Source organism: Microtus oregoni, unplaced genomic scaffold, assembly GCF_018167655.1.
Source record: "Microtus oregoni isolate MIOR12 unplaced genomic scaffold, Mior012 000033F_ref0000390, whole genome shotgun sequence".
Classification (NCBI taxonomy): Eukaryota; Metazoa; Chordata; class Mammalia; order Rodentia; family Cricetidae; genus Microtus; species Microtus oregoni.
The window spans coordinates 13,981,111-14,007,757 of record NW_024543092.1 but is presented as its reverse complement, the minus strand read 5'-3'; the positions used below and the strand labels follow the sequence as shown (position 1 = coordinate 14,007,757).

At 47.1% G+C, this 26,647-nt stretch overlaps 1 protein-coding gene across 2 annotated transcripts in view; it reads right to left on the bottom strand.

The window, feature by feature from the left end:
* Positions 1-245: 245 nt before the first annotated feature.
* Scaf8 (SR-related CTD associated factor 8) overlaps positions 246-26,647 on the bottom strand; it is a 210,777-nt gene continuing 184,375 nt past the window's right edge. Inside the window, exon 23 of one of the 2 annotated variants that reach the window (XR_005976766.1) lies at positions 246-357. The gene's annotated coding sequence lies outside the window, so the exon portion shown is untranslated. Of the gene's footprint in view, positions 358-11,425; positions 11,840-26,647 lie in introns of those variants that run through there. The other variant, XR_005976767.1, reaches the window with a different exon arrangement.

The following is a 26,647-nucleotide window of genomic DNA, read 5'->3' as shown; positions in this document are numbered from 1 at the left end:
ACACACCAGGTGAGCCTATAATCTCAATGCAGTGTTGGCAGAGATGTGGGGCCCTGGGAGCCTAGTGACCAGCCAGTCTAGTTGAATTGGCAAGCTCCAGGTTCAGTGAGAGACCTTGAAGGAAGGCATTCAACATCAACCTGTCTTCCACATGCATGTGTACATATGTGTTCTCTACCACACAAGTAAACAAACGCATACATGCACACACAAAAAATGTTTAGATTTGACAAAGGCTCGCTCACCTTTTGTCGAGACGGAATCCTGTTGGAATATCTTCAATAAGAATTTCAACCAGCGCGTTACACAAAGCGACGCCGCCGTTTTAGCAGCATTTTTCAAAGCCTGGGGCTCCACCTGGAAAGAACACACCGGTAAAATAAACAATGGTCCCTATGTGATGGGAAGTTACCCGCAATGAAACAGCACAGGGCGCTAGAGCAATGGACACAAACCATACAAGGGCAAAGAGCCCAAGACGGTCATAGGGAGGGCCCTGCTTGGGCTTGACGGTACGCTAGGGAGGACCACAAAGGGCAAGAAAGACAACAAACCCAGGAAAGAAGCAGGATGACAGCGAAGAAAAGACAAGAAGAAAGGGGCTGGTTCTGCCTGGTTTCTTGCATGTTTGCCAGCATTTGTTTTTGTTTTGTTTTTCTGCGACACAGGATGACCTTTGCCTCCTTATCCTGCGGCCTCCTCCTCCTGACTTCTGAGCCCACAAGTGTGCATCACCACACCTGGTTTATGTGGTAAAATCCAGGGCTTGCTTTGTGCAGGTGAGGCAGGCTCTCTGCAAACTGAGTCACAGACTCTGGGTCCCAGACCTCTATCTCTGCAGGCCCAAGTCTCTGCAGCACCCAGTGTCAGTGAGTCTGTGAGGAAGCTACAGCCGTCTTCCTTCACCTTGAGGAGATCCCACAGTGCACAATGCTGAACAAGAGTGAAACTCTGAATTTTTAAAGTGACATTAAATAATGCAGCCAAACCTCATCATTCTGCTTTACGGCCACTAGAATCCTCAGCTCTCGCCACTCGAAGGAGCGAGGAGCGAATCTGTTAGCTGGTTCACAAACCGCTTACAAAGAACCTCATGAAGCGGTCTCCTTCCACATGATAAGTAATAGTAACACTTGAAGGTACCACGTACAGATGACACATATGGAAAGCCAAGCCCCGACTGAAAAGAAACCTGATAACCCGACACCAGGAAATCAGGAAATCCGATTAACACTGCAGCTCAGATTCTGTCACCTCATCTACAAACCTCATAAATGGAAACCAAGGGGGCCAGTCCCCAACAAGACAGGGAGGGGGAAGGGAGTGTGCTGGCCAGGGCCCCAGCCCACAGGGCTCAAGACAGGAAGGGTCTGCTGCTATTTGCCTCAACCATCTGTGGCTGGGCAATTTATACTCAACGTTCTGTCATGCTACAAAATCCAGCTTTCAAAGTTTAGGCGGCTTTCATCACGATCCCTGACTCACTTAGAATGGGCACACTCACTAGGCGATTTCAGAACGGTGTGGACCCAGGTGTCAATCCCCAGGTCCCCAGCTGACGTGGATGAACAGTCCGGGTGTCATTTTTCTGCAGGATTTCATCCTCCCTGGCCTCTCTCACTCATCAAGCCCATTTCCCCTCTACAGTTCTGGTCACTTCCTCCTCGTCTGTCCTCAGATCCTCTTGTTACCTCCTCGGATCACAGTGCTAGAAGGGACCTTTCCATCAGCCTTGCCTCTCCAAACACACTCCAGACCATCCCCAGAGGGATTTGCTGGTGTACAAATCTGGCCTCTCTCTCCTCCGCCTAAGTTTAAGCAGTGGCTTCGGGCATTGCTTAGTGTGGCTCATTGCTGAGCACCTGAAGTTCTCGTAGGCAGCTCATGTTTGGGACCGAACAGTGTGACGAGATCGGCAGTACACTCAATCCCTGTTTGACGCTGGAGGAGAACTGTGGGTACCAGGTTTCTCCCCGACCCGCAAAGCCCTGCTTTGCTTTATTCAGAGGGATGAATGTGATAAAAATACACAGAACGCCCGCACAGAGGCATCTCTCAGTCACTGCTGCAGCTTCTCTGATTTCTGTCCCAAAGTTTGCAAAGTGCTCTTACACACGTGAGCGCCTGTGAACCTTCTAATAATGGAAACTTCTGAGAGGGCCCCAAAGGAAGAACCAAGGTTGTGGACCAGAGGGCTCGGCCCAGGCTACCTCCCGTGTGCCTTTCTGTCATAATTTCTGGCTTCTCTCTAGAAATTGATACGGGATGGAATCAAAACCTGTCTTCCCTATGGTAGATCCAATCCATCCAGATATCCATCCCATCCATGCGTATCCTCTGCCTTTTAGCACACTTCAGGAGTGTGTGTACAGAGGCCAAATTCCACCCACTACGGTCGACTCCATAGGACTTTAGCTCACTTCACAGCCTGGGCTTGCCTTAAACTGGTAATTCATCACCCCATTCGCGCATGCCGTTTTAAGACAGTTTATGATTTCAAAATGTCTCTGCTAAGCCAACGACAGAAAGTGGAGAATGCCTGCTGTTCTTACAGGGACTTGGACAGACAGCGACAACCCAGAAGCCAGGAAAGCTGAGCGCTCACAAAGGCGATGCCTCTTCAGAAGCCTATTGACTTGGACGCGTCCCTGGCACTCAGCTTCTTTACTCACAGAATGACAGAATGGTCCCTATTATCTTTAATGTTACTTCACCATGAAGAACCCCACGAGACACAGGAATTCCATTTAACCAGACAGACACAGTGCCATCTACCACGTATATACTTCATAGCACAATTTCACAAGTTTTTGAGATGATCCCTGTATTTCTTGCAGGTTGAACAAATGCTACAGATTATCCCACAGACTGATGTTCTAACTACACATCTGGAGCGTTTGTTCAGAGCCATACAGCAAACGGTCCAAGCATCAAAACTGTGCGCACATGAGTAGATGAGGATGCTCGATGACCCCACTGGGGCAGTCTTTCTCCCGTCTCTTCTGTGCTTGCTGTCACTCTGAGATGACCACCTCTTCCATGGACGCTAATCCCGTTCATTGGCCCACGTTTACAGAAGCAAAGCTCCTCGTGGCCTTTCTTCCAAGTCCTGCACCAAATCTCTCTCCAGATCCTGATTAGATGCAAACTTTGGTGCCTGGAAAGGAGGTTGGCTGAGAACAGCCACGTGACACAAGGCTGCCGTCTACCCGTGGATCCTCTCATGGATCCTTCCTTGTCATCAGAGACATATGTCTAAGTGGGACAGCCAGACATCAAAGCTGAATAAAGCACATTTCTATATACTTAACACACACACACACAAGAAAAAAAAACTGTCCTGTTTCTTTGTGGAGCTTATTAGATACATATATCTTTCTTTTCTCATTTATCCAGGCCCTTCATCGTTCCCATTGATTTGTGGTGAATACAGAAGTAGATGGGCTTGGGGAATAGTGATCCACAATGTACTAGTGAGTGAATTACAAAAGGAATCCTCTTCCAGTGTGGAAGAGCACCCGGGGGCTTGGCAAATTGAGTATGAATTGATTGTTGACTCTGCTCGCCTGTTGGTCAGGTTGACCTGTACAGTAAACACCCAGGGCTGTGCGAGGTGACAAAAACTGCAGACTTAAAAGTATGTCCTGGTACAGACACTGACAACCGGAGGAGGAAGGCTTCTGCTCTGCCAGGAGACATAGGAAACACAGCTTCCTTGGACGGGAGATTTGACTGACACATGAGGGGATGTGTGGGTGCCCAGCAGATGGAGAAGGGGAGTAGGAACAGAGTAAGCAGAATGTGGGTTCCTTCTAGACAATGGCCTGGAAGGGACACGCTGTGGTGTGACGTGTTTGGAGCAGACAGTATGCCTGCTCTCCTCAGAGGGAAGAGAGGAAGGAGAGGCAAGGACGGCAGGGCCTCGTTATCCAGGACCTGACGTGGTCTGGGTTTGTTGGCAGGCTTCCACTCTGCAGCTCCGGCTCATCTTGAACTCACACGGACTCCTGCCACCTCCCCAGTGCTGGGAGCAGAAGCTAAAGGTGTGGGCCACACTGTCGCTCCTGTTAGTGTTTTCAGGTTTGCTTTTACTACAGAGCCCAGGCAGACCTACAGCAAGGCATCCTCCTGCCTCAGGTTCCTGAGTGCTGAGACCACAGGATGCCCCACACTTGTGTGTTTTCTATGGGATGCTAAAGGTGGAGACTTGGGCCCTGTGGGAGCTTGCTTGGGTATAGTAACAAACTCTATTTTAGATATACTTCACAATTATTTATTATTTTACATTTATCCATCAGAAAAGACCTTCACCACTCTAAAGCAACACATTTCACTTTCCCTTCAACTGAGCAGGGAAAAATCCAATGATATGGGAAAATCCTTTTTGAATTCTTAATATTGGACCTTTTGAGTGGGTTTTTATTTTGACAAGATAAGCTTCTTTAAAAACCATTTTCCTTTTTAAAGTGTGAGTGTGTGTGTGTGTGTGTGTGTGTGTGTGTGTATGTGTGTGTATAGGAGGGGGAGGAGGAGTTCAGAGGGATATCAGGTCATCTAGAGCTTGAGTTACAGGCAGTTGTGAGCTGTCCTAAGAATTGAACTCGGGTTCTCTGCAAGAACAGTATGTGTACTCTTAACCACCGAGACACCTCTCCAGTTGCTCCCCATCCCCCAACACTGTTTTTGGAGAAGGACTTGAGACAAGGTTTCACTATGTAGCCTTTTACGGCCTCGAACTCAGGTCTACTGGGATTAAATGAACGCACCACCATACCTGGCTAAAACTACAATTTAAAGATTAAAGAAAGAGAAAGGGAAGAGAGAGAAAAGGGAGAGAGAATATCAGTGAAAGTAGCTCAAACGGTCACGTGCACTCGAGTAGTATTAGCTACACAAACAAACGTAAGAGGAGCAGGTGGCACTCTTTACGCCCAGCACATGATCTGCACCTGTAAGAAAGTTGGAAGGCATTTCAAAAAAGCTCTTAGAGACACTGTATTTTCAATCTTGAATTGGAGGCGTCGGGTGTTATCTGTCAAATGAGGACCGCAGGGGAATTTGGGAAACAGAAGATAGAAGGTGTGAATTGCCCCCAGAAGGGAACCTCGGACTTTCACACCGGGAGTGTATACTTGTAGCACACCAAGGCTGCCTGGGAATGTCACCTAGCGGCCTGCGGAGAACCAACAGCAGGAAAACCAACCCTGAATGGAATTATCTTCGCGATCAAGCAGCTTCCCCACCCATAATATAAAGTTACCCTATTTTTCATTTTTTTTTTAAAGTAAGGAGAGCCATGGAAGCGCGTCCATATTAAGTTTCCGGTCTCGGAGATAAAAACCCCTCGCGGAATCCTACTCGCACACTTTGCTGCTGGAAGAATGGGCCCTTTTCTTTCTGAACTGTTTGTGGTAAATACGATCCATCAGGGACACAATGTTGTCGGCTTTCACAGAAACTTGGCACCGCGGCCGGCGGGGAGCCGCGCTAGTCTGGGTGGTCGCCGGGCGAGCGATCTTCGGTCCCCTCCCGGATAGCCAAGCCGGGGACGTTCACCTGCTCCCCGCTGCGCCCTTCTCCTCTGGGCGTAAAGAGTTGGGCACTGGTGGGGATGAACGGCTCCATCACCTCCAAACCTGGATGGCACAGCTGGATCCTATGTAGCCGCGCCGCGCGTGGGGGCGGGGCAGGACGTCGCTTTGGAGTCCTTTGGAAAGGAATCACTCCCAGAGCCAGGCTGGATGCGAGAGAACGCAAAGGCGCTGAGAGCTGCCAGCCGCCGGGAGTAAAGTGACCCCGCCGCGCCCCTGATCACTGCCAAAGCCGGGGCGAAGAAAGGGCGAGCCTGGCCCACTGGCAAAGGCTAGGGCAGTTCTGCGGGACGCCCCGGGGCAAGGAACGCACGCGAGACGCCCCGGCCGCGCAGCGGCGCCCTCGCCCGCGTCCCCGCCTGCGTCGCCCTTACCTCGATCCAAGTCCCTCTCGAGCCCCGCTCTGCGCCCCTGAGCGAGGCCCCGCGGGGACACCGGGCGCACTCGAGGAAGTTTTCTCCGTCACTTTGTTCTCAGCTCGCTGAGCCTAGGGAGGTCAAGGCTGCCCCAGCTCCGCACAGCTCCAGCGAGGCCGGATCCGCGGCCACACCTTTCTACGCGCTGCTCGGCCCGCCCCGCCCTGCCCGGATACGCCCATGACACGCCCCGCCCCTCAGGAACACGCCCCCACTCCCACCCCTAGCCCGGACCCCTTTGCCTTCTGGTCTGGTTCCATCCGCACATTATGTCCCCACTAACCAAAAACAACTCACAACTTGGAGTCCGCTGAGCCAGCCAGTCGCTGTGGCCCAGACCGCAAACTGCGAAGCACGCGGGATCCTGCCCCTTCCCCCCAGAGTGTGCAGCCAAGACGTTCCCTCGGGTCCAACCCAGAAGTCAGAAGCAAAGGACTTCGCGGTAGCACACACATCTTCTTCCCTTCAGAGAGATGATGGGGTGTGACAGCTGAAAGGGGGAGGGCAGTGCTGAGTTGGGCCACCCAGAGTCCTACAGGGCTTGGGACTTGCAGGGCTTATTAGTAAACCTGAGTGAGCTGGAGGGCCCACGTGAGAGGAAGGTACCTGGCAGTCTGGGACCACCATCATCTCCCGGTGACCCGAAGTCTCCCCCTCAGGGAGGAGAGGTAAGGGATACGGATGTGGTCGATTTGTGGAAGAAAACCTTTCCCTGGGGAGAAGTCTGCCTGCTCCTTATAGCACCACAAACAAACCGAAGTAGAATTCCATCAAAGTCCAATTTGGGGAACCGAGTTTACTGGGCTTATTTACAGAGCATAGGTGAGTGTGGGGGACCCCTAAACAATCTCACCCCAGCATGGACTACTCGTAGTTGTGTATTTGGAAGCCCCCTTAGTGAACCTTCCTCAGCCTATATAATCTGGCAATTCTGAAGACAGTCCATTCTCCGAAGGGTGCTGGAGGGAGTGGTTGGAATCTCAAGTGAAGGGCCAAAGACCCTCTCCACCCAGTCCTGTAAGGGAACATCAACAGTCAACAGGCTTGATCTTGGGGGGTCACAGCTGCTTTGTTACTATGGTTCCTCAAAATATAGGTGCCAATGCAAGACTAGCTGCTGGGGATCTTCACAGCGGAAGGGGAGTGTGCGTGTGTGCGCACGCGCATGCGAGCGGGGCGATGCCTGGGTGGCAAAGAATTCTCATCTTGCATAGGAGCCAGGTTTCCATTCCCAACATCCACATAGTAGGTCACAATCACTTATAACTCCAGATTCTGGGAATCCAACTCCCTCCTCTGACCTCAGAGAACACCCGGCATACGTAAAGGCAAAACACATACACACACACACACACACACAAATCTTTTTTTTTAAAATTTAAATGTGAAGGGAGCTGGGGAGAGAGCCCGATGACCACACATGAAGAAGAGCAGAGAATACCACCCTAACCCGACGTCTACAATCATAAGTTCTGTGGGTTCACTATGTATATGTACCACACACACAATAAACAGTGTTGTGAATTACTTTAACTAAGCAAAGATGTGCTACATTTGTTTATGCTGCATTTATTTAACAATCTAAAGATATGTTGCCTTGCCAGCCTAAGGCACCTTATTGGTCTAAGAAAAAGCTGAATGGCCAATAGCTAGGCAGAAGAGGGCGGGGCTGGTGGGCAGAGAGAATAAATCGGAGGAGGGATCTAGGCTTGGAGAGAATAAGAAAAGGAGAAAGAAAGGGAGGTGCCTGGGACCACCCACGCAGCTGCCAGCTAACCAGACACAGAGTAGGGCATGCAGAATAAGAGGTAAAAAGGCGCAAGGCAAAAGCGTAGATGCAGAGAAGCAGGTTAATTTAAGTTGCACGAGCTAGAGGGACAAGCATAAAATTAGGCACTCATAATCATGTCTTTGTGTCATGATTTGGGAGCTGGTTCTGGCCTGATACTATACATACACACATATGTATGTATACACACACACACACACACACACACACATTTTCTGATTATGAAAGTAATGTGTCTATTCCACAAACTTAGAAAAGGGCCGAAGGCTCAAATGCTTCCAAGCACCTTCTTGATGAGCAGGCACGTTAGTTTTCTTGTTGCGTGACCCAACACATGACAAGAAACAGTTTAAGATGGGATGAATGTATTTGGGGTCATGGTTTGAAGGTGTAGTCTACAATGTCCAATGTAGGGCACAGTGGACCTACTCATGGATGCGCAGTGGAACTGGGAAACTGTTCACATCTCAGCAAACCAGGAAGCAGAGAGCTAGAAATATGGCTGCCTTCCAGCTTCTTTGGCACCCCTGTCGGTGGGATGGTGCCACGATCAAGGTGGGTCTTGAAACCCTCAGCCTCTCTGGGAACGCCTTCACAGACACACAGGGATGTGGGTCTTCTTGTCGGGCGGTGGTGGCACACGCCTTTAATCCTTTAATCCCAGCACTCAGGAGGCAGAAACAGGCGGATCTTTGTGAGTTCGAGGCCAATCTGGTCTACCAGAGCTAGTTCCAGGACAGGCTCCAAAGCTATAGAGAAACCCTGCCTCGAAAAACAAAACAAAACAAATCAAAACAAAAAACAAAAAAAAAACAAAACATAAAAAACAAACAAAAAAGTGGGTCTTCTAGAAGATTCTAAATCTTTTTAGCACTAACAGTGAAGATAGACTACCACACCACATAACCAGAGTCAGGGCCCAATCTCATGCATATGAATCTGGGCTCGATAAAGAGAGAGGAGCCAGGGACTGGAGAGATGGCTCAGAGGTTAAGAGCATTGCCTGCTCTTCCAAAGGTCCTGAGTTCAATTCCCAGCAAATACATGGTAATTTACAGCCATCTGTAATGAGGTCTGGTGGCATACATTAATAAATCCTAAAAAAGAGAGAAAAAAGAAAGAAAAGAAAAGGAAGTTCTGAGTTTCTGGTTTCAAGGAGGCTTCCAGTCATGAGAACTGACTAGTAAGAAGGAAAACCAGGAGAAAATAGAGCTAGCAGATGCCAGGACTCAGCAGATGAGTGTCCTCAGAACTCCTGGGCTAGAAGGGGCCCTGTTGGAACAGTCACATTTGAGCTAAGTCCTGAGCGACTGGCTGAGAAGTGGATCTCTCCAGATAGAGGACCCTGAGGCTCTCCAGTGTGGGAGAAACAGCTAGGACACTCTGAAGGAGGACACTCAGTTCAGAATGGCAGGAGATAAAGACAGAGAAGCATGCAAAAGTCAGCTACACATGGACATACAGATGTGAAGAACTTCATCTTAATTCATCAACAAAGGCCATCCCCGCAAAAGGGTTTAAGTGCCAATCAGCTGCCAGTTGGAGGGTACATTCAAGAAGCATCTACTTGGGAGACTATTGGGAAACTAGACCACACCAGTGCTCAGAACAGAGTTGAACTTGGATACTTAGGGAATAACAGGCGTGCAGAAATTATGTCTAGCCAACACCTGACTGCTAGGTCCTAGATAGATACTGTGAAATGAAGAGAAATAGAGAAAAATGAAGGGAGGTGAGCACAGAGAACTGGAAAAGGGCCAAGGAGGAGAGAGAACTGGGAAGTGGTACTGATGCTGTTATCTTTACCATCAGCTCACCAGCTTGCTCGTAGTACAAAAGCAAGACCATCTGCTCTCAGTGACAACCTCACATTTCCATGCTGGCAGAGGGAAGGACAGCGTGAAGGTTTAAATAGGCTGGCCCACTTTCCTCAGCACCTTTCTCATCCACAGCCATCAAGGTGTCTAAGCCACTTGGTTACCTGGCCTTTTGGCTCTCTAATCCCGCCAATCTGGCATCTTCTCTTACAGACCCTTTATGCTTAACTTACACAGATCCTAGGGAAGGGGTCAGCGCCAATGCACTCTCTTATCTCCAGTAACTCAGAACAATTTCTGACACACAGGATGTACTTTTAAAAAATTGCCGAATGAATTGTGTTCCTAATCTGTTCAAGCTGAGGTCAAGCCCAGTGGTACACACCCATAATCCAAGTACTTGAGACAGGAGGATAGAGAGTAAAATGTAGCCAGCCTGGGCTACATTAGCAAGACTCTATTGAGAGGAATGGGGAGAGAAGAGGTAGAACACAGAGGGAGGAGGGAAATTAAAAAAAATAAGCTTCTGGTCACTGCTCAGTACTTTGTTGGACTTTCTGATCACAGGACACTGAGCCAATAAACAAACAATCCTTCCCTCAACTCCAGGGCCAAGAACTTCCGTACAACCCTTTTCTGACTTCTGGGAGGTCGAGGGACAGGCTTTTTATCCCATTCCTTCCTTTCACTGCACCTGAAATGTCTGTCTGCCATGTAAACCCTCAGCCTCAGCCTGAGCATTACCAACACATAAGGGACACACACAGTGGTAATCCCATAGAAAATGACTGAATTCAATTCCTTCACACACACACACACAGTGGTAATCCCATAGAAAATGACTGAATTCAATTCCTTCACACACACACAGACACACACACACAGAGCGGTAATATCATAGAAAATGACTGAATTCAATTCCTTCACACACACACACACACACAGACACACACACACAGAGCAGTAATATCATAGAAAATGACTGAATTCAATTCCTTCACACACACACACACACACAGACACACACACACAGAGCGGTAATATCATAGAAAATGACTGAATTCAATTCCTTCACACACACACACACACACACACACACAGACACACACAGAGCGGTAATATCATAGAAAATGACTGAATTCAATTCCTTCACACACACACACACACACACACACACACACACACACACACAGTGGTAACCCCATAGAAAATGACTGAGCTGAATTCTCCTGGGAACTCAGATGTAATCTGATAGCAGTTTATAGAAGACACCAGGATCTCTCTGATGGCTCCTCCTATTAAGATATGTTTTTCCAGGGCAGATGAGGCGGTTCCATGGGTAGAGGTGATTTCTGCCAAGCCTGACAGCCAGAGTTCAATCCCCAAGACTCATGGTAGAGGGAGAGAGCAACTCCAGAAAGTTCCCAAGCCTCCACACACATGCACACATACTCATCAATCAATCAATTTTAAAGTGCTTTTCCACCTCTTGATGCTAACAACACTCATAGGCTAGCATGCAGGATCCCAGTGTAGTGGTTTTTTATTTCTATTTTAATAAATAAAGCTTACATGAAGAGCAGAATGCAAAGCTAGGCCACTAGAGGCCAGGCAGTGGTGGCACACACCTTTAATCCCAGGACTCAGGAGACAGATGGATCTCTGTGAGTTCAAGGCTACCCTGGGCTACTCAAGATCAGTCCAGAAACAGATCCAGGTGGTGGTGACTCACACCTTTAATCCCGATGTTTGGGAGTCACACACTTTAATCCCAGCACTAGGGAGGTGGAGACAGAAGCGATATGGCTGGGTGGAGAGAGGAATATAAAGGGGAAGAGACAGGAACTCACAGAAGTGTGGAGGTGGAGGATTCCTAGAGACAGGATACTGCCCTTTCTATCTGAAGATTTGGTAAAGGTTAAAGGTCTCTCTAGTGGTTGGTTGCTTTGTTTTTCTGTTCTTCAGCTTGAACCCCAATGTCTGTCTCTGGGTTTTTATTATTCATGATACACCCTAGGATTTAGAAAGTGGGCAACAGCTGCACTCCTCCAACACAGCCATGTGTCGGGCACAGCTGGGCATCTCTGCCAGTGGATCAAGTTGATTCTTCAGGAGTTGAGATTTGTGGAGGGCAGCCTCTCCCTTCTGATGAACAGTGGCTAAGTGCAATTGGATCTCTCCTGGCCACTTGGGAGCCTGAATGGGTCTCTTCACTGTTTCCAGTTCCTACAAGAAAGAAAGATGAAGGCTTGATTGGTGTCCCAAAGAAGCTGATGTAGCCCCAAGTCTGTTTTGCCTTCCTTTGCCTGCAGACTACTTATGTGTGCATGTATGGTGTGTAGTTGGGCAGTATGGCCAGGTGTTTGTGAATTAGTGCATGGTGAAGGGTTCTCTTTTTGTTCTGTGGCACGTATTTTAGCGGCTTCCCTCCCAGCTGACAGGACACTAGAATCTCATTTATACATCCTTCATAGGCTACTGAAAATAGAAGTACTTTTTGGTATCACCACACGTGAAGAAAGGCCCGTGCTTTGTCCCAGGTATGCCTGGACAGTGTGACACAACACTGTCTTCTTCCACAAGCTCCATGCTCAGAAACTATACAACCATTTATTTAAAAAAACCTCACAATGATTCAAATACATTTATGATTTGTATTAGGCTACGTTCATAGCTATTCTGGGGAACACGTAGCCTGAAGGCTACAGGTTGAACACACCTGAGGCTCTAGACCATTCCTGGCTCAGAGTCCAATTTTAAACCTTATTAGTGCCACAGAGAATCCTCTCTAGCCAGGGCCAGGACCATCCCTAGCCCATCCCTGACTGGAAAACATCCCCAGGCATCTGAAAGAACCAGCAGACCTCAGTAGCCCCAGGAAAAAAAGCGTGTCATTCTTAAGTTGTAGGTGGGCGGAGTTTTTGTTGTTTGGTTTTGGATTCTTGAGACAGGGCCTCACTGTATAGCCTAAGCTGACCTAGAACTCAGTATGTAGCCCAGGCTGGACTTGAACTCACGATCCTCTTGCCTCTGCCTTCAGAGTTCTGGGATTATAAGAGTGTATCAGTGACTTCATAAGGAGGCTCTGAATGGAGAAGGATGAATTACCCATGCATTCGTCAGTCAGGCTTTTAGGCTGTCCAGATACAGAGAGCCTGCACTGACAGACTGACTAGGATTCTCCATCCTCCAAAGTGAAATCTTAGAAAAGGTTACCTATACCAGTGATTACCTAAATGAAGGGAACGCATATTAAGTTTATTACATTTCTAATAATGTATTAAATTGGCCAAATAAACCAGTTTTAAAATGTAAAAGTTAACATTCCCTGCCTCAAAACCCAATACCTGGGCTGGGAGAGTAGCCCATCTGGGGTCTGCCTAGCATGTATGAAGGCTTCCGTCTGATTCCCAGCATCTCATATACCAGATGTAATACACACTTCTCATCTCAACATTTGGAAGGTGAGGTAGGTGGAACTGAGAAGCTTAAGGTTAATTTTAGCTATATAGGATTCCAAGCCAGTCTGGGGTCCAGGAGACCACGTCTCAAAAACAAACCACTGAATACCTGGGACAGCACCGTACATCAAAGCTGGCTCACCACCTGGTCACAGCCCCCATCCCGAGACACGCTGAGGTGAAATGTCAGCTGACTCCATGTGAGCACCCCTTCAGTGATGTCAGCTGACACCGTGTGAACGCCCCATCAGTGATGTCTGTTCTCGGTTTTCAGCTTGATCACATCTGGAATTAACCAAAACCCAAGTGGGTGGGCACACCTGTGAGAGATTTTTTCTTAATTAAATCAGTTGAAGCGGGAAGACCCACTTTTAATCCCAATCTTTTGAGATGTGAAGACACACCTTTACTCTGGGCCACACCTTCTGCTGGCAGCCTTTATAAAAGACAGGGAAGAAGGAAGCTTACGCTTGTGCTCAATTCCTTCCCTGGCGTTAGAGCCTACTTCTTCTGAAATCCAGCGTATACTGAAAACCAGCTCAAGCATCCAGCTTCATGGACTAAACTGCTGGATTCTTGGACCTTCTATTGGCAGCCAGCCATTATTGGACTAGCTGGCCCACAGCCATAAGGCATTCTAAAAAAATAAAAAAAAATATATGCTGGTCTACACTCGCAGCCCAGGTATTGAGTTTTGATGCAGGGAATATTAACTTTTACATATATATCCATACACACACACACACACACACACACACACACACACACACACAATCACTTCTTTTCCTCTAGTGAACTCTGGCTAACTTTTCCTTTTCAGCTCTGAGGCCTTCTCTTCCAATTTGTGGGTCCAGTGGAGCTTGGATTTGCACTTCCTGGAAGCTTTCTCTGGTTGACCTCACCTCAAATCCCTCTGACTCCCTCCCAGTGCTCTGTTAAGATCTATCATTCCCACTCGGCCCCCATATGTAGCCATTCAGGCTTTCCACTGTAGAAATGTTGCCTCTTTTTGGTTGGTGGAAGTTCTAGAGTTTGTGCACATTTCTGGACGCTGACAGCAAGGGAGGGAAACAGATTTCTGCTCACCCACAAAGATCAGTGGAGTTGCTATTGAAGTTGAGTGCTGTTGGCATGGGGCCATCTAGTGTACGAATGGGATCTTTGGGAGGAAGCAATTTTGTTTTGTTTTGGTTTGTTTTGTTTTTTTTTTCAAGACAGGGTTTCTCTGTGTAGCCCTGGCTATCCAGAGCTTGCTTGGTAGACAGCCTGGCCTGAACTCAGAGATCCACCTGCCTCTGCCTCTGGAATGCTAGGATTAAAGGCATGTGCCACCATGCCCAGCTTCCAATTATAATCTTAAGCCACAAAAACTAATACTCTAATGGAGACTTTTAAGTGAAATACTTACTTTTCTATGGGACTGGCTGAAAGGTAAGATTGTATCATGCTGTGTAACCAACAGTGTGGTGGTTTGAATGGCCCCAATGCATGCATGCATGCATTTGAATGTTCAGCCCACAATTGGTGGAACTCTTTGGGAAGGATTAGGAGGTATGGCCTTGTTGGAGGAAATGTGTGTCACTGGAAGTGACACATGCCATTCTTAGCTGGTCTCTCTCTCTCTCTCTCTCTCTCTCTCTCTCTCTGATCAGGATGTAACGCCCTCAGCTGCTGCTCTAGCACCATGCCTGTCTACTTCCCGGCATGAATGGTCATGGACTCACCCTCTGAAACTAAGCAAGCCTCCAATTTAATGTTTCTTTTACAAGTTGCCTTGGTCATAGTGTCTCACAGCAATAGAACAGTAACTAAGGGGGTTGGAGAAATGGCTTAACAGTTAAAAGCACTTGGCTGCCCTTCCAGAGGTTCTGAGTTCAATTCCCAGAGCCCACATGGTGGCTCACAACTATCTATAATGGGATCTGAGGCCCTCTCCTCCTGTGCGTGAAGACAGAGAACTCAAATACATGAATAAATAAAATTCAAAAAAAGAAACAGTTATGTAGAGAGTTTTAAAGAGAAAAAGGAAGAAAATGTAGTTGACAGGTAACTCCTTATGTCTCTCCAATGATTTCATTCCCACCTTTACCTCAGCTCCCAAGATGCAAGTTGTTGCTATGCTTATATCTTTATTAAGATTTCCAGGTGGTTTTAGAACAAGCGTCTTGGCAAACATTTCCCAAATGGAATCACCTACCAAAGGCAGACAACCCACTTTGAACAAATGAACTGCTCTGGAAGAGACGAAGCCAACACTCAGGACCAGGGGCTGCTTCTCTACCCTCTTTTCATCCCACACTCAGTCAGTAGTAGCGCCAAAGAAATGCTGACACCACCAAGAAGCCATCAAAAAGTCTAAGCTTTTAGAAAATGTAGTTGGAAGCTTTGTTTTGTTAATTACATTTGGTTCGGTTTGGTTCTTCGAGTTGGGGTGTCATGTAGCCCAGGCTGACCTCTAAGTCACCAATATAGCTGAAGATGACCATGAATTTCTGATCCTCCTGTATCTACACTCCAAGTGATAGGATTAGAAACCCACTATTTTCTTTTTCCTAGAACAGGATCTCAGGTAGCCTGGTTGGCTTTAAACTTATTATATCGCCAAGGATGGCCTTGAATGCCCGATTCTCCTGCTTCTGTGTGCTGACATGCCTGTCATATGAGGGATGGGATGTATGTGCATGGTATCCCTGTACCACCAGGGACAGCACCCAGCGCTTCTGTCTCCTAATCAAGTATTCTACTCAACTGAACTACATCTCCAGCCCAAAACTTCATCAAAATACAGTTTTTCTTTCTTTGTTTTGCTGGCTTTTGTTTTGTGTTTTTTTTTTTTTTGAAGAAACTGGGTTTCACTCTGTGATGGAGGCTGGCTTCCAACTGTTTAGCTTCAGTCTCAGCCTCCTAAGCTGCTTGGGACCTTATACCACCACACTCAGCACAAGTAGAGTTTTCCACAACAAGAAGAACCCTTCTGTGATTTTTATTTCTTTAGGTGCTATGAATGGAGTCACTCAGCACGCATTCTACCACTGAGCCACATCCCTAGCCAGAAAGGACACTATTGATTGAAGAGGAACCCTCGCCGGACCTGAAATCTGACTAAGAAATGCCACCACTCACGCTCATGTTCCTAGGGGTCCTGAGAAGCAGCCGGTGCCACTCAGAGGCTGCGCTCCAGTCCTGCTCACCTGATGGGGCGCTGACAATGGGCCAAGTTCACCCAGAGGGGAGGGAGGTCCTGGGAGAGAAGTTCTCCTTCCCAGTTACAAGGAGGAGATGGCACCAGGTGATTACAGAAGGATCCTGGGAGTGTGTAGGGGGCACCCAGTAGGGAGGACAAATGGCTCACTGCTAGCTTGAGGGCCTACCAGCCCGTGCTAAGAATAAGTAAATGTACACTTGAAGAAGTAGAAGACTGGAGATCAGAGCAACCCCACAACCCCACAAGTCTCTTCTTCACCTATGACTTCTTGCTGGCTGTCCTGGAACTCACTCTATAGACCAGGCTAGCCTCAAACTCACAGAGATCTGCCTGCCTCTGCCTCTTAAGTGCTGGGATTAAAGGCACGAGATACCAAGCCCATCTCCATTCAATATTATTATCAGCCCAGAAGCAGTAGTAGGGGCTGAGGCTGTAGTTCAGTCGGCAGAGTGCTTGCCGAGGATGCATGATGTCCTGGGTTCAATCCCCAGCTCTGCATAAAGTAGGCACTGGGAGCAATTCCTATACTCTCAGCACTCAGGAGTAGAGGCGGGAGGACCAGGAATTCAGGATCATCTTTGGCTACCCAGAAAGTTTAGGGCTAGCCTGGTCTATGTGAAACTCTGTCTCAAAGGAAAAAAGATAGCCGAGATTCCAGGTTAATTATCCCTGTGACTACATGGATATTAATTAACTTGGCTGTAGATGCTTATGATGATCTAGCCCAAGGCTAGATTGACAAGCCATCTTTGGCCTTCTTGGGTCCATCCTCCATGCCTCCTTTAGAAATTATGAAATAAGCAGCTTCTAGCTTTACCTGGGAACTTGTAGACTGGGGACTATTGGTGTTTTAATTGAAAAACCGACAATCCCCTAGAGAACCAAAGGCAGGAAGCTGACCCCAGGAATCTCAGAGCCACTCAGAAGCTATGAGTGCTAGTTGTTGAAGGACTTCCGTACCCAGAGGACAGACAGACAGACAGATCCTGAGAATGACTCTTCACAAGGGAAGACACTGTCACTGCCCAAGGTAATCTCAGCGACTCCCCTCCTTGTGCGACCTTGGCCTGAGAATTACTTCATTCCTCTGTGGAAGTGTACTGTGATTATTTTATGCACCTGCTTCCTAGGTTGGTCTAAATCCTGGATCAAGCCAGTTTCCGCTAGCTTAACCAAACCAGAACTAGGTTTGTGAATGGCTCCAGATCCTTCTAAGACACATGTGCCTGAGGCAAATGGTGCCTGAGTAGATGTCAACCTGGGAAATTCCCAGATGGAGAGAGACAAGTCACCAGACTGTGCACAGGGGTCCTGTGAATCAAAAGGTGACACGGGTTAGCCTTGTCAGGAAAACTGAATTACAAAGCCCAAGTTTAATACAAATTATGAGAGTGGGCCTAGAAATACAATTGTCTTTTTCCCATTACTGAACTGAACTTGCCAGTGTGTTTACAGTTAGTAGACTGTACTGTCTGCTAGGACTTCCAGAGCAAATTACAGCTACCAACAGGACCACAGTGCTGCACAGCCCTGGAAGCTGGAGTGTGATGCCTGGGCTGTGCATCTCCCTTGGACGCTGGTAGCTTCAGCTGACCCTTGGTGTTCCTCGGATGGTAGACACATCTCTCTGGTCTCTGCCTCTGCAGTCACGAGATGTTCTTCTGTCTGTGTGGTCTGTGCAAGCCCCATATTCCTGAGTTCCTCCAAGTTCTGGTCCACCTCTATCTGCCTTCTGACAATTCAGGATCCCTACAGTCTCCCACTCCTCTCTTTTCTCCAAGTGGCAGTAAAGTGAGGTGTGGGATAGATGATGTATTCTCCGATTTTCTGCTTGTTTGTTTGAAGCAAGGTCTGAAACTTACTATGTAGTCAAGGCTAGCTTTGAACTTCTAATTCTCCTCCCTCTCTCTCCCAAGCACTGAGATTACAAGCACGTGACCAGAACAGCCTCTTCTCTATTAAAAAAAAAAAAAAAAAAAAAAAAAAAAAAAAAAAAAACATTCCTCTACTGGATGGGGGCTTCCCAAAGCCCTCAGCCTCAGGACTAACCCTAAGGATCATGTTTCAATAGCCCCAAATGTTGTTTCCCTGTTCTTGTGTCCCCATTCCCATCCACAAGGCTCAATTAGGAGTCACAGGACAAAAGCCAGAATGGCAACCATGTAATCTCTTCCTGCCCCTATCTCAGCTCCCTCACCTTGGTCTCAGCCCTGAAAATGAGCTCATCTTGGTGTGTACCCACAGAACAACATGGCTTTCTTTTGAAATGCCCTGAACAACAGTCTCACTACAACTGTTGATTTTTTTCTTTTTAATTAATTTCTTCCTTATAGCTCTATTCCCAGGCCAGAGCTTTATTGGATGTAGTTGGTGGAGACATCATTTCTCTGGCTATCTTGGAGCATCTTAGCTGGCAGATGCCTCTGAGAACCAAAAGCTTAAGGCCGGGCCCCTCTTTAACCTTTCTATTTCTCATCTCAGAGTCTGGGTCATTAAAGAGCTACCCAGACATCCAGACAGCTAATGCACACAAAAGACACTCCAACTGGGAGCTGGAGAGGTGCCTCCTGGTAAGGCTTGCAGAGGGATCACAAACAGGAAGCCCTAGGAGGTGAGGTTTGTAGCATTTCAGCTCTCCGGCTAATCTCCAAGCTTATACATGCATCTTCATTAATTCCTCCTGCAGTCAATCAACAAAGGAATTAGTACCCTGAGGACATTAGGATTCGCAATGTCCTTTTATTGGGCATGGAAAACACTAGGCCAGCAAATTCCTCCTCAGCACCCAGCCCAAGGCTCAGGGCCATCACTTCAGACCTGACCCTTCCACCGCCTCCGTCTGTGTTGTGTTTGTACAGCTCACCTGCTGCCTAGAAACCTCTGGGTGTTGGCAGCTGCTCTTTGACACCAAGTCCCATCGCGGAGTTGCAACGCCAGAGAGGCGGGTTCCACTCCTTGCTTCCAGTTATCTTAGTTTCATTTCTTTACACTGCCGCATCCTTAGGCCTAGTCTCTCGAGTTATATTGATTGCTCAAAACCACCGTCTGCCAGATAGATAGCAAGACATGTTTTCCTTCTTCACCTCCTGAGATGATGGCGGTGGGAAGAAAATGAACTAAGGCTTAGTCTTTTATTTTTATTTATTCATTTCATTCATTTTTTTTTTTTTGAGTCAGACTTTCCCATGGACCAGACTGGCTCTGAATTGTCTACATAGCTGAGGACGACATTGACAATACTACCTTGCACCCAGCTCTTCTATTTTTGCTCTGAGATAGGGTCTCACTCTGTAGGCGAAGCTGGCCTAGAAGTCACTACGTACCTAGCCCAGGCTGGCCTGGGGCTTGTGGCATCCTTCCTGTCTTGGCCTCCTGAATGTTGAGATTACAGATGTGTATTGTGAGGTCTGGCCTGGTGTAGCTGTTTTACTAGAAGAACACGTGAAGTTTAAATTGTTCAAGGATTCATTCCCCCAAGTACATCACTGAGTATGGTGGTCTGGACTTGATATGCACCCCAGCATTTTGGTTCCTGATTAGGGTTCTAGACCATAGAGAAAGGTCTGCTGGGGTCTCCTGAAGATTCCGGCCATTTAATACTCCAGGAAATAACTACTGTTGGAGCCATGTTTTTAATTTGTTCGTAGAAGGAAATCTTTCCCGGAGGCTTCCTCAGTGGTACACTTTTTACTGAAAGTTTGGCCCACAGGTTCCAAAATATATTTTTACAAAAACAGTATGAGGGGGCTGGAGAGATGGCTCAGTGATTAAGAGCATTGCCTGTTCTTCCAAAGGTCCTGAGTTCAATTCCCAGCAACCACATGGTGGCTCACAACCATTTGTAATAAGGTCTGGTGCCCTCCTCTGGCCTTCGGCATGCACATAGAATAGACTATTGTATACATAATAAATAATAAATATTTAAAAAAAAAACAGTATGAGGTTGGAAGCCAGAAACCCTGGCTCCTTCCGTGTGAGTAAGCAGCTCACATTCCTGTTGGCTTTTATTTGCTACCTTCTTGGTATGTACTCAAGAGCCAGGCTCAGAGCAAGACCCTCAGGAACAGCAAGGCACAGCTCCTGCCTTGGAGAAAGCTCTGGTCTAGAGTAGCATACGTGGAGATCTGCTCCTTCTCTAGACTACTGCTGGGAGCTGAGGGGAGGGAGCCAATACCTAAACTCTTAGCATCCTGCCAGCCACGAGGAAAGCAAAGAAGCCCACCCTGGGGGGCCCCGAGCCATCCACCCCTTCTCCATCAGCCTTGATGGCTTGCATATGGCTCCGGTGTTAATAGCCTCATGCCTTGCTCTGTCAGAAGAGGTGTGTCTCAGCATGGCGAGAAAGGCCTCACAGATGCTGTGCAGACTACCATTTTACACCAGAGCCCGAATCAAAGGGAAAATGGAAAATTCTATTGCGTGTTAAAACACCGTTGCCTCCTGGTATTTTCTTCTTTTGTTTTCTGACTAACCCAAGACTACAGAGTCTTCATTTATCTTCTGTTTATTCGTTTGTTTCACTTTGCAGTGCCAAGAGTCAAAACCAGGGTCTCAGCCAACTAAGCATGTGCTCCGCCATGAGTTGTACCACTAGCCCTGTCGCTGCCACCGCATAAAAGGGAACTGGTCAGAGTGCATCTTCTTCATAAAGACCCACCCAGAAAATAGAAATAAAAATCTATTCAGACCTGCCTGGCTGTGGTGGGGCATGCTTGTAATCCTAGCACTGGAGACGCCGAGGCAGGAGGATTGCCTCTAGTTCAAGGCCAGACTAAGGTCTAGTTAGCTGAAGCCAGCCAAGGCTACATAGCAAGACCATGTCTCAAAGGATAAAAACAATCTATTTGGACTGAGGGGTGTGTCTTAGTCATTGGGGACTTGTGTAGAAAATGCAAAACTTTGGATTTGATCCACCGTACAGAAGACGAACAGAGGAAAACCAGAGCACAGTATATTCTCAGATCCTGAGAATGAACATGAGGTACACTGTGGGCAGGGCCCAGCTGGTAGAGAGCTTGCCTAGACTGCCGAAATCCTTGGGTTCAATGCCCAGTACAGTATAAACAAGGCATGGAGAGCCAAGCTTGTACTCTCAGGATGTGGGAGGAAGAGGCAGGAAGATCAGACATTGAAGGTCATTGTCAGCTATATAGTGAGCTTGAGGCCAGCCTGGGAGGCCTGAAGCTGTTTCAGATGCGAGAGATAAGAGCATTCTGGAAAACAAGAGGGCACTGGTCGGCTTGCATTCAGCTACTCTGTGGAAGAGGGGACTCGAGAAAGACATAGTGCTAACCAAAACAAATGTTTTGGGACTCTGTGATGTGGAGGCTGCCCTTACCTGCACAGAGAATAATTCATTAAGGAAGCTGTTCTTGGCAGTTGTAGAAAGGCAATACAGCAGCACAAGGCCACCAAGATGAGCTTGGGGTCAAACTGAGCTGCGGAAACGTCACTCCTTTGCTTTCAGCTGTCTGACCTAGGGCCAAGGACTTGACCTTCCCACGGCTTCATTTTTCTCATGTACGAAGTAGGACAAGTACCAATGAGGACTGTCTTGTGTGCATGTGCATGTGTGTGTGCACGTGTATGTACCTGGCCTTGAATCTAAGGCATCTCGTGCCCTATGCAAGCACTCTACCACTGAGCGACATCCTCAGACCTTTTAGTATTTTCATTCACATAGGGTCTCACTAAGCTGACCAGGCAGGACTTGAACTCGTTCTGCACCTCAGGGAGCTCTTGAACTTGATATCCTCCTGCCCCCACCTCACATGTTTCTGGCACTGTAGGCATGTACTATAAGCCTGGATATCATGGGGTTATTGGGAAGCATCATTACAAACATACAAGTCCTTTGTTCATGCCCCTGGCCTGTGGCAGGTACACGTTTGTAAAATATTAACATTTTTGGGTTTAACTATAAAATTTCCCAAAATTATAAATAGGCTTTATGTGCAACTTACTATATATATGGACCTTTGGGAATTCTCAAGGTCTTAAAAGTGGCAACTTTCTAATATAAAATTAAACCTGACTGCATGGGCTCTTTTTAAAAAGCATTGCACGGCATTGTTTCCTGGTGTTCCCAATTTTTTCTTCGTAAGTGAGAAACATTCATAAAAGTCAAACACGACTGCACCCTCAATGCAAACATGTCTCCCCTGCATCTGTTTTTATGCAGCCCCTGGCATCTACTTAGTCTCCGTGAATAGCTTCCTTAATTATATGAAATCAGCCATTTACTGTGTAGTAATGTACCAGGAGAAAGCAGTCAGGCAACCCGGCTCTGGGAAAGGGTTCTGGAAGGCCTGGGATCAGAAACAGGAAATGCCTCAAGTAGAGTAATGAGAGTCTGGTGCACTGTGAGTGGGCTCTTGTATGGCTTACGCTGGGTTTCCACATCTCGAGAGGCTGGACAAGCAGGGTGTGTCTTCCTCACAGACACAATGGATTGCTTCTAATTCTGCAAAAATGTTTGCAGCAGCCCCCGTAGACAGGAGACTCCCCCACCCAATGGCAGTGTGATGTCTGGAGCAGCCCCCGTGGGCAAGAGACCCCCCAACAGTAGTGTGGTGTTTGCAGCAGTCCCTATAGACAGAGACCCCCCCCAAAGGCAATGTGGCATTTGGGGCAGCCCCCATGGACAGGAGACCCCCCACCAATAGCAGAGTGGTTTAGTGCATCACGAAAGGCTCTCTGCAAATTCTTCGATGTTACTTTGTTTCAACAATGGAGCAAAAATGGACTTCTTGTGTTTTGTTTTGCTTAGTATTTGTGACATAGAAGGTTCTTGTGATGAAGAAATGTATGTGGAAGACCAGATGGAGTCTCTGAGGCACAAGAAACAAGAGGACAGAGAGCCAACCTCCCATCTGAGGTACAGAGAGGTGGTTCTGGTCTCAGTACTGCATTATTGTACATTAGAAAAAAAAGCCACCCGCTCATCATTTCCCTAGGAAAGAAACAAAAGCTTGCATCTTCTTCATAAAGACCCACCCAGAAAATAGAAATAAAAATCTATTCAGACCTGCCTGGCTGTGGTGGGGCATGCTTGTAATCCTAGCACTGGAGACGCTGAGGCAGGAGGATTGCCTCTAGTTCAAGGCCAGCCTAAGGTCTAGTTAGCTGAAGCCAGCCAAGGCTACATAGCAAGACCATGTCTCAAAGGATAAAAACAATCTATTTGGACTGAGGGGTGTGTCTTAGTCATCAGGGACTGTGTAGAAAATGCAAAACTTTGGATTTGATCCACAGTACAGAAGACGAACAGAGGAAAACCAGAGCACAGTACATGAAAGAGAACTTAGAAAAGAGGACCCTGTGCTAACAGAGCAACTTCTTTAAAGTGAAAGTGGCTCTGGAGGGAAAGCTGGGTGACTCCCAAGACAGAGGTGCACTACAACTCATGAGTCTAGGAAGCTACTCAGGAAAGTGTTAAGTCACCGATGGAGCAAGGAGAACATTTTTCTAAAGCGGAGTTGGGGGTGAGTCATTGTACTTTGACACAGGCTTAAGCATGAGGGTGGAGTAAGAGAAGCCTTTGGAAAGAAAAAGACAGGAAGAGCAGGGCTGTGGGCGTCTCAGAGACAAGTTGCAGTAAGGGAGACAAACCCAAGTGTAGGTCCTGGCTTCTCAGTGGAGGATGGACTGCTATTTAAAAATGCAATAGCCCTTTCAGGAACCTTATCATTAGGGACATTCCAATATAAATAAGGGAAATCTTGGTTTGGAAAAAAAAATTTAAATGAAATACGTTGCCCGACATCTACTCAAAGTCTGTCATTCTTGAAAAGGCATTTGCAGAAATGGGAGGCATCAGGGTCCTGACATAACACGATGTCATAGTTCTGGCTTATAGTAGGTCTTATAAAGCAGGCACAATTATTCTGTTGCTACAGCTTCAAAGTTATCCCGTCCGTCTCACTTGCTGCTAGGGAACATGGTCAGGGAGGTAGGGAAGGCTCAGAGCCACAACAGAGTGATCCACCCTCTTGGGTTACTCACAAGGGTCCCAGGATATGTGGCTGGGGGCTTCTGCCTTTCAGAAATTCGGGCTTGAGATTTCATAATTAGATGTTTCCAAAGAAGAGAAGAATTAACCTTCCTGGTCTTTCTGCTTCTGAAACATCCGCACCACCATCCTTTATGAAGAGCTGGCTTAGGACTGTGAAGGGATGGTTTGGGGTAAGACCGCTGATATGAGCAGAGCCTGAGCCATGAGTTCAAGGCACTTCTGCATTTCCACACTTCCAACCTCTGGGCCTGTCCTATCATACACTGCACGCGGCTAAGTGTGAGATAAAGGAATGAACTCTCACCAGGATGCAGGACTTTATGTTTTTACACATGAGCTTAATATAAATGGAAAAGGTAAAAAATAAATTTACACAGAATTATAAACGATACATTGGTGATAGATGCTGTATTAAACATTTATTTCTCTTATTTGAAATTTTGTGACAGTCAAGTTTAAGTTAATTCCTAAGGTTCTTCAAATGGCTGTAGAGGATAAGGGTACCGCACAGAGCTAAGACTTCTGTGAGGTGAGGGGTCTGCAGCTCAAGCCACGCTCAGGACTGGGTCTCCAGCACTCACGTTCACTTTGCACATAGCAGATGCGTGATAAGTGATAGTCGGTGCGCGATAAGGATGTTTATAGAAACGCAAAGCATTTCTGAGCATTATGAGCACTCGGAGATCATCTCTTTTTAGGTAAAAATTCCCCAAATCTTTAATTAAACAATTGATCAAGATTGTCTCTATTTAGGTAAAAATTCCCCAAATCTTTAATTAAACAGTTGATCAAGATTGTCTCTATTTAGGTAAAGTCCCAAAATCTTTAATTAAACAGTTGATCAACCATTTACTGGAACTATGACAGTTAAGAATAGGCAGGTTTGCTGGACAGTGATGGTGCATGCCTTTAATCCCAGCACTTGGAAGGCAGAGGCAGGAGGACCTCTGTGAATTTGGGCTAGCCTGGCCTATAGAGTGAGCTCTAGGACAGTCAGGACTACACAGAAAAACCCTGTCCTGAAAAACAAAAACAAAATCCCAAACAAACAAAAAGAAAAAGAATGGGCAGGCTGTGAATGAAGACAGATGGAACTCCAGCCTTCTTCCTGGTTTCTAAGGTCACAATCTCCCGATCGGCATACTCCTGAAAGTCCTATAGTGTTTTAATTAACTCCAACAAAGAATGCAGACTTTCCACATCCCTTACTGGTTTGTACCAACGTGCTTCCTAAGCAGGTTTAAAGAAAACTGAGGGAGGAATAATATGAGCCACCACAGGTTTATGGGGTGCCCATAACAAAACAAAACGACAGGATGGCTTCCCTGAGAAAGATCCTGAATTCATACAATGGCAAAGATCCTTCATCTCCCAGGATGGGCATTTGCTCCTAAGCTTTCTAGCTGTGTATCCACCCAGTCAAGCCCGCTCTGTCTGACTCACGCCATGGAAATGCCTGACTTGGCAACGCACTTGGGTCTTCTCATCCCAGGCCTCAGCAGAAGCCCAGGAGAAACAAGAGAGCCAGCACTTGTACCCCTCCCCTGATGCCATTCTGCAGTGGTCCCTAGAAGGCGGAGGCTGGAAAGACACACTGTGTCCTGAGCTAAATGTTGTGTGGTGAGGCATGGGGGAACATGGGTGGGGGAAGGGAGAATCAGTTGCCAGATGGCACTCCTCTCTCTCCATTTCCTTCTTCTTCTGTGGGTCTTAAAAGACTGAAAGGGATCAAATAACTGCAAAGAAATAACGAACATCAAAGATTTTGGTGGAGAACATGGAACACAGATCTTTCTCCCGTCTCCTCCCCAGTTCAGCTCTTCCACTCAGAATAGAAGAACACACTCAGCCAGCAGTGGTGGCGCACACCTTTAATTCCAGCACTCGGGAGGCAGAGGCAGGCAGATCTCTGCAAGTTCGAGGCCAGCCTGGTCTGCAGAGTGAGTTCTAGAGAAACCCTATCTTGAGAAACCAAAAGAAAAAAAAAAGAACATGCATACGCACACACATAGATATGTATATACATACTCATATAGGCACCACACACACTCACATGTACACTCAAGAAAAAATTAGTAACTATGTGTCATTAGGGTAGTGAAAATGTCACATTAGTCTAAAAATCACCCCCTCTAGCAATCTGCACAGGATCAGCTATACCCTTGGCCACGGCAGAACACTCAGAGACTGGCAAACCAGTCTTGGCTCAAGACCTTGAGTCACACTGTACTTGACGTCTGTGATATGACTTTTGGACTGAGACACACTTAGGGCATTCACCACGCCTGTCACACTTAACACATAAACAGGAAAAGAAAAAAACGTAGTTTAAAATTTAAATAGCTCAGCTTCCT